The sequence below is a fragment of the Alexandromys fortis genome, unplaced genomic scaffold (genome assembly GCF_014885135.2).
Source record: "Alexandromys fortis isolate MF-2015 unplaced genomic scaffold, M_Fortis_MF-2015_v1.1 scaffold_333, whole genome shotgun sequence".
NCBI classification, from domain to species: domain Eukaryota; kingdom Metazoa; phylum Chordata; class Mammalia; order Rodentia; family Cricetidae; genus Alexandromys; species Alexandromys fortis.
The window spans coordinates 151,450-160,684 of record NW_026068330.1 but is presented as its reverse complement, the minus strand read 5'-3'; the positions used below and the strand labels follow the sequence as shown (position 1 = coordinate 160,684).

The window sequence follows — 9,235 nt, the reverse complement described above, 5'->3', positions numbered from 1 at the left end:
GGCTTCCTTTATGTTTCAAATGTGGAAGGTAATAAAATATAAACAAAAACTTGACAATTAGCCTAGGATAGTAAACCTTTCTCTAACATACCTGCAAAATGTAAAATGCAATTTCACTGATCCAGTCAGTGTCAATCTAGATGTGGTGACAAAGACAATCCAATTTCAGAAAGCAAGCAAATGAGCAACCAGGGCTGCTGATGAAGAGGACCAGGCCTCTTGTATTCCCAGGTTGGAATCCCATTGCTCTGCCCCCAATGCTATCTATGGAGAAGCCCAGTTTGTTGCCAAAGTAGCAGACTCTGTACCTTCAGAATTCCACAGCTTGACACTCAGATCTATCCTTAATCCTAAATGAGTAGGAAATTTGATTGCTACTGCCAAAGGCAATTCATGACCACAATGTATCAGTAACTAAAGACATACAATTTGATTTCATAAAAGAGATTAAAGAACCTAAACCAAAATCTATAGTGACCCCTTCCAACAAACTGCCCTTGCTTCTTTGTAGGAAATCAAACTGAACTATGAAAGGGGCTTTTGTTTGCCCAAATGCTGTTGATTTGCATTATACTGACATGATGAAAGCTTATTCCCAGCTACTCCAACAACAGTTCCAGCCCCTAAGGTTTAAGAGATATTTATATCAGAATGTATTGCTACAGTTTGTCCTATTCTGCTTTATAAGAAAGAATCATGTCAGTGGAGGTGGTGACTGGTAAACATCTGTTCCAGTTATGACCTCCTCTAAGGCATCCTGAATCAGCTTGACTTCCTTCCCAGAAGTCCTTTTGAAAAGGTGACAAAGACCCTAAAAGACTGATTTGACAGACAAAGGGACACTCCTAGTGATTATTTCTCAGCAAGTCTCCAGGCTAATGATCTCTGTCATCTCAGACTCAGGGCAGCTTCCTGCTTCTCCAGGGTTTCTGACACACTCAGGATGTGGTTGCAACACTGTGTCTAGAACAGTAATAGACAGGAGAGTCCTCAGATGTCAGGCTGCTGAGCTCCATGTAGGCTGTGCTGGATGATGTGTCTGCAGTTAGTGTGGCCTTGTCCTGGAACTTCTGAGCATATTTAGTTTCACCATTTTCTGGATCAATCCTTCCAATCCACTCCAGTCCCTGACCAGGCTTCTGCTTCACCCAGTGCATATAGTAGCTAGTGAAGGTGTATCCTGAAGCCTTGCAAGACATCTTCACTGAAGCCCCAGGCTTCACCAGCTTAGCCCCAGACTATAGCAGCTGGATCTGTGAGTTCACACCTGCAGAGAGAAAGGCAGAGTGGATGTCATTGTCACATGAGAGTGAGGAAATCTGTATTTGGGGAGAGTGTTACCTTTAACTGCTGCCAATAGGAAGAGGACAATAGAGCTCCATCCCATGGTGAAGACCTTGTGTGCTCAGTGACTGTGGAGAGGACACTGATCATATGATGTTATGGTGTGTGCATCCCTGTATTAACTAACTACCCTATGCTCATGTGATTTGCATATTCATGAGCAGGGAACTTCTTAAATAAGGACCTAGTCCAGTTGGAGAAAAAGGAAGTACAGGGCACCTGGGTCAGGTAGCAAGATGCTGAGGTTCAAATCCTAATCCTTCCTGGGGAAATAATCTCATACTTCTTCCCTGAGCACTGTGCAGACCTTCTGTAAATAACATCAGGGCCTAAGATCTCAATTGATTCAGGTTTGAAACAGTTACTAGCCTTGACACAAGGTTATCAAATTGTTTATCAGGTGATTGTGATTATGAAGATGATGGCCATTAGTAATTCCAAAACCTGCTAAATTTGCAGAATTTGTAGCATCCTTTTAGATATGTACAATTTATATTTGCCTTTGCACCTTGTTAAATATAAAATAAATAAAAACTGACATAAATGATCAAAAGGTAACATACCATAGAAACATTTGTATATCAAGGTTTATTACATCACTTTCTGTAATAACTGAATTATAGAAACAAATATAATTGTAAACAAATGATCCCGGCAAGAAAATGTGTTTATATATGCAATACAACAGAAATATTTTATCTAAAGGGAATAAAGAAATGACATCACTCTCAGGAAATTCAATGCAACTCTAGATAGCTATATTAGTTAAAGACCAACTTAGAAATGTAGACATCATAAGAGTATTTCATTATTAGTTTTTAGATTTTGTGACAAAATATTTACATATTGTTATTCTTAAAAAAACGATCCCCAGGCGGGTTGGCGGAGCCCGCCATGAGAAAGCGGCTACAGGAGAGCACGCACCTGCGCCCATGGTGGCGGCAGGTAACAGACACATAAACACAGGAAATAGCCATAAGTATTTATTAAGGAAGAGGGAGAAAGAAAGAAAGAAAGAAAGAAAGAAAGAAAGAAAGAAAGAAAGAAAGAAAGAAAGAAGAAAGAAAAGAAAGAAAGAAGAAAGAAAGAAGAGAAAGAAGAAAGAAAAAGAGAAAGAAAGAAAGAGAGAGAGAAAGAAAGAGATAAAAGGAGAAAAAAGAGATAAAAGAAGAGAGAGACAGGAAACGCATGCGCACGCCAAGGAAGCAGAAAGAGGAAGGGTCCCAAGATGGCGACAGGCAGGTCAGAGGTAATGGGAATGGGCGTGGCTAGGGCAGGGACCGAAAGAATAACACATATGCCAATACATAAAAATGTTTAAGAGAAACTGTCTAGCATAATAAGTGGAAAAACAGGTGGGTCAAGAAGTAAAAGAGTAGAGATTTTCAGGAAATATAGACAGTCTACAATATCATTTTGAGTGAGAATTCTAAACCTATATTAAAATAGTTACAGTTTTCAAGATGACTTTGCTTATTCTTAATTGCTGATGTATGCTATGTTTTATGATCAAATCTACCATAAATATGTCCCTCTGGCTCTACTTGGGACCTTCCAATTAATCTCTTTCCCATATTCCTGACCTCTTTTCTTCATTAACACAGTGAGTCCAATCAGTGCTATATACACACATAGAGGTGGGGTCATTCACAAGTACATAGAGAACCTACAGAAACCGTACAAAGAAAAGTGATTATATTTTCCTCATCATTCTTGGAAAGCAAACAGACTTCCACATTTGTGTGGGCCTTCATGAGTCCCTCTCCGTCATGTTGTAATATTTTAAAATATTATTGCAGCTTATTTAATCATGAGAGCAGTGCACACATGCACCCAGGTTGATACATTTACCCCTCGGGCAATTTAAGAAATTAAATTTTTGTATTCTACAATGTGGTTGCAAGCAATCAAAATAGTATTGTCAAGACTGCCAGTATACACCTTTACATGCTCAACAATTTCACAGGCTCTCAGTCTATCTTCATGTATGGCTGGATTTGTTCATGTCTTATGCTAGAAACTATAGTGACTGTTAGTTCGTACGTGCAATGGTCAAGTCAAGTAGTAACATTAGAATTCCATGAGTTGCTGCCCTATATTTCGGATCTTACATTCTTTCCAGTGCCTCTTTGTGACGGTCTTGTGCTTTAGGTGGGAGGTTAAACGACTCATCTGAGATTGTGTACTCAAACATTCATTTTCAGCACTTTGATTAGTCATGAATGTCTGCATTAATCATGAAACACAGCACAGAAGATATTCGGGATCAAGGCTAAAAGCAGCATTGACTTATTGGAAATAGACATAGATATTTGTAAGACAGTTTGACAATATGGCCATACAAGTAGGATCTACTAGGTAAAGAATATGTCATCTCCAGTCATGGGTATTTTTTAACATGTTTACCAAGGACGAATACTTTCCTATTAATCTTAACGCAAATCCAAGTAGAAAGTAGTTCATTATTACATAACTACTAGGCACTACATCTTAGCTGAAGTCTGTTATTGTAGATCAAGAGGTCTGCTACTGTGTAAGATTATTGATGCCTTTTCTTCTGCACTAGAAAACTTACCAAGCAGGGAGAATTTCCTGTTCAGTTCAATGTTGGTTTCTCTATGCCCTATAACTAAAGTCCTCAACTCACAGTGAAATATAGATTGAATCAACTTTGTTGTTCTCTTTTTACCTGAGAATGATTATAAATAAGAAAACAAACTACAGCAAATGCAGGTATGTGCTGGGGAAAGATTGTTTACAGGTTGATTAAGAATGAATTAGTGTTGTTACATGAATGAATTTGTGTTCAGATTTGGTGTGGTTTTACAGATCTGTTGATATAGTATTGTTGACAAATATTATATTTTAAAGAAAATTTTATGAAAACTAGTGATATGTAGATAAACTTGTCATTCAGTTATTAGCATTGCCCCTGTGGATTTCCTGATCATGTTCTGTGGATATAAAAGTTAAGATGCTTCCAAAAATATGAGTTAGACAGCTCATGAATGAGATTTGTAGACCATGATGTCTGCTACTGAATAAGATCCTTGATGTCTTTTCTCTCCCTTCTGGCTGCCTTGCTCCTTACAACACAAGAAAAATTACCCAGCAGGGAGTACATTCTGTTTAGTACAAAGTTGTTTTTTAACTAACTAATGAGTATTTGAACACAGATGGCTGCATGGGTGAACTGTTCTGCTCCCAGAAACCATGAGTTATTAATGAGCACCTCTGTATGGGCACAAGACAGCTCTCTACGATTTAATAATGAGGAAGGCCCCACAGGTGTTGAGAACAGTATGAGGTATTGCCAATGTTCTTATTTGTCTACATTAGCTCAATAGGTAGACCTTGTTTCTGAGAAAGAATTTAAAATATGAATAAATTTTAATAGGTAAAATGGTGAATAACTCCAAAGAAAGAGTGTCTTCCAGACACCACAGGAATGATGCACATATGAAGTCACAGAGACTGGTAAGCATGCCGAGTCAGCACAGAGTATATCCTAATGGGATCCCAATGTTGGGAGAAGAAACCGGACACAGGCTTTCATTTTAACCAAGAAATGCAATAATTGATACTTTCTTGCAAAGGAAATGTTTGTTTTCTCTGTTGAAGTATTATTGGGTGTACTTACTTCACTCAGGACTAGACACAAGTCTTTCAGTAGATGGCTAACACAGAATAAATGCAATATTTTACAGATATTTTCTCTGATTTCACATTGTACGTTATTTCTTCAGTCTTACTCAACTTTTTTTGGGTTAGACATGATTTGTTTTTTAACTTAGGAAAATATGCAAGAGATAAGAGGATATTTACATTCCTGTTATCATGACTTTAAAATTAATTGATGCTTCTTTTTTTTTTGAAAAAAAAAAATTCCTGCCTCCTCCCAGCCTCCCATTTCCCTCCCCCTCCTCCCGCCCCTCTCCCTCTCCTCCCACTCCTCTCCCCCTCCCTCTCCAGTCCGAAGAGCAGTAAGGTTTCCCAGCCCTGTGGAAAGTCCAGGGTCTTCTCCCCTCCATCCAGGTCTAGGAAGGTGAACATCCAAACTGGCTAGGCTCCCACAAAGCCAGAACATGAAGTAGGAACAAAACCCCATGCCGTTGTCCTTGGCTTCTCATCAGCCATCTTTGTGTGCCATGTTCAGAGAGTCCGGTTTTATCCCATGCTTTTTCAGTCACAGTCCAGCTGGCCTTGGTTAGCTCCCAAAAGATCAGCCCCACTGTCTCGGTGGATGGGTGCTCCTCTCGTGGTCCTGACTTCCATGTTCATGTTCTCCCTCCTTCTGCTCCTCATTGGGACTTTGGGAGCTTAGTCCGATGCTCCAGTGTGGGTCTCTGTCTCTATCTCCATCCATCGCTAGATGAAGGTTCTATGGTGATATGCAATATATTCATCAGTATGGCTATAGGATAGGGTCATTTCAGGTTCCCTATCCTCAGCTGCCCAAGGAACTAACTGGGGACATTGCCCTGGGCACCTGGGAGCCACTCTAGGTTCATGTCTCTTACCAACCCTAAGGTGGTTCCCTTAATTAAGTTATGTGATTCCCTGCTCCTCTATCCAACCTTGTTTTATCCCCAATCATCCCGTTTCCCCAAGTTTCCCCCATCCTCCCCTTCTCACTTTTCTCTCCCCATCTCACCTTAACCCCATCCCACCCCAACCCCAAGATCCCAATTTTTGCCCAGCAATCTTGTCTATTTCCCATAGCAGGGATAATAACTATATGTTTTTCTTTGGGTTCACCTTCTCATTTAGCTTCTTTAGGATCACAAATTATAGACTCAGTACATTGCTTCATTTTGAGTATTGTTATGGGTTATATGTATCTAAGTTCCTGTTTTTATTCTTACATAAATGCTTTTTATTTTAATTTTTCTTTTTTCACTGTTTGCTTTCTACAGAGGGAAGGAGAGGGTGTAAATTTGAAGAGAGGATTCAGTAATCAGAATATATTGTACATTTTTTCCAAAACTGTATAAAGTAAATAAAACTGAATAAAATTTTAAAAGAATATACAAACTTGTATGGAGTTTGAAAAGGAAACTATTATGTATGACCATGGAAACATCATATGTCAGTCACAGCTGGTGCATGTCAGTTAACAGACTTTAAGAAAGGAAACCACAGAGTACACAGAATTTCCTCCACACTTCACCCCATCTCTCTAATGGAATTCTTAGCTTCATTGTGCCCCCTGCTGGTCCTTTATTCTATTGCAAGTGGATTTGTCATGGCTTGAGCTGAATTTGCACAGTCTATTTTAATTTGTATCCTAAGCATTAAATACAGAGTTCAGCTGCATATGTAAATGGATTTTGATTAAACTGGAAATGCTGAATAGATATTTTAGAAAGTGATTTTAGATTATGCCTATATAATTATCAATGTCCCTCTCAAAACTAGGTTTCACCCTGGTGACAGTTGTATGTATCCAACTCTAGCAATTCCCTCTTGTAACATGGTGACCACAGGAAAGAGCAGAATATTGGCTGCCTTCATTATTCTATACCTAGGGCTGAGCACCTGAAGTCAGAGAATCATCAAGTCTGAGTTTAGTTCATGCTCCCACCTGTTTCCAGACACAAGAGTCAACAGAACAGGAGGACCTGTTGTACCTATAGATTCGTTAACAACTTCAGAAAAAAAATATATTAAGAAGGACGTAGAAATATAGTGAATGTGTTGGTAGACATTGCTGGCTGATCAGATGTTACAGTCTATCTTTAACACATCTCTCACAAATTTTCTTCCCTTGATGACCCATATAGTAATTAGGCAAGTGCTCTAGAAATTTTGAGAGGGCCATGCTTCTACTAATTGAACTGTATGGTAGAAGCTTGCAACTTAGTGCAAATTACTGTATCTCCCCAAACAACCCAATTCTACATATTCCCATACCCTGGAATAACGTTGAGCTTTTTCATCTAAAGCAGTCTCCCAGAGGGCTGTCTCCGTTCTTCTTTAAGGTCACTTACACAGCTTCCTTTCAATACTTCTTCCCCTTTGTCCTCAAGAACTGTTAGATAACAGACAAAGATGGATAAGAGGACACTCACAGAATGTACACCATGACTCAGTCTGTTTAACAAGCTGCAGTTTTGACAGGACTTATAAGTATGGTTCCATTCTACCTTGATTCAGTTATGATCAACAGTCAAATACCAGATATGGATAATATCCAGGCCTGGTATTTCAGGTACGAAAATGTAGACCTGGTTGGACCATATCTTGCAGAGAATGTGTTAGTAAAGCTTTTTAGGAGATGAATGTTTTCACTAATGAAAAATGTTTTGGAATGTGCCTCAAAAATGAGACAAGCTAACAGCAATATATAAGATTTTGCATGCATATATGATTAAATATCTTTGTAAATATCTTTGTAAAATCAGAAATGGACATTCGTAGAATTAAGCAGAAATGTGTGGTATCAAAAGTGAGGCTATTCACATATGTTTTGCTCTAACTTCAGGATCACAAATCATATGGAGCTAATACTGCAGGATAGAGGAATCTGGGACCAGTCCAATGTGTGGCTTTTCTTCAATCACAAGTCAGAATTTATATGATGTCCTCTGGGTGTCAGAACACTGAGAAACACCCTGAAGACAAGATTCTCTTTTCATGTAGAGGAGCAGTTATCCCTACAATCCAGGTTACTGCAGGAGGTGGTGGGGCTCCCATTGGATTTCAGCATCTCTACTCTCCTGGGTAATGTGCACGATGGTGTGCTTCATAGCCCAGTATCATGGGCTGCTAATGGCTATCATGAGTGTGAATGTGCGGGAATTTTGGCAGATTAAGCGATATTGATTTACAAAGACATTTTTCCTCATCACTGGAATCATGTACTAAAGCCTTGACATAATGACATCATAAAAAGATGGCATTGTTTTTTTCCTAAGTTAAGCTAATGTGAGGATCACAGCACAGGCTGAACTGCAGCAATGTGTGTTGAGCTGGGCAAAGGTTTCCATAAAATACATGCACACACTGATGCCTACCATTCTCACTCACAATTTACTGTGGGGATTTTTTCAGGCTTCTCTGCTTGGGCTCACTTTCACTGATCAGAATGCTCATGAGTTTCCTTTGTCACTGTGCTAGTGTTGATGCTTGTAATCAGTGCTGAAGGGCCTGACCACCATTTGCACTATTTATGAGATGCTTTCTGAAGGAGATTGTATCTGGAACCTAGTTCTGATCTCCTCTCTCTGATTCACTCACAAATTGATACATCATGATTTCCTCAGTGGTCAGATACCTCAGGTGCAGGACAAAAAAAATTGTATATGTCTGTAGAGAGCTGTACTATGTCCTCCATCAACAGTTATAAACAAGATCTTTAGCTTATTCATCTTGGAAAAATTATGAATTTCATGAATCAGCATCAGCAAGAACAAGAAAGTTGTTGTCTTTGGCAAATAGTAATATCTTGAACCTTCTCTACTGAAGAATTATGATCCAATTCACTTCTGTTCATGGTAAATAACTCACTTTGCACTGTGTTATAGAGTAAATAATTGCCCATTATTGCACCAGAGAGTGAGAACATTGATGTATCTCAGACTCAGCCCTGGGGCCCGAGTCACAAACTAAGAAAATGACACCCGGGAGCGTGCTGTGTTAGCTAGCAGGCTACACGCTTGAATCGGGGGCAAAATAGCCCAACGTTGGACACCAAAATGTAACGGCGTAAGCGAATGCAGACAGATTGTCAAAATATAGACAGCTTTAATGGAGGAATAGACTTACAGAACCACCGTTCCCGCGGAGACCAGGAAAGCAGAAGCGAGCGCTGGGAGCACGCTCGCCAAATTTATAGGAAAACTTTAGCCTGAGGCGAACACGCCCCCTAAGGGGTGGGACTTATCCCTAC

General features: G+C 39.4%; 1 pseudogene; it reads right to left on the bottom strand.

Annotated features, from left to right (window-relative positions):
• Positions 1 to 938: 938 nt before the first annotated feature.
• LOC126495233 (Ig heavy chain V region 186-1-like) lies at positions 939 to 1,387 on the bottom strand (annotated as a pseudogene).
• Between the last annotated feature and the right edge of the window lie 7,848 nt (positions 1,388 to 9,235).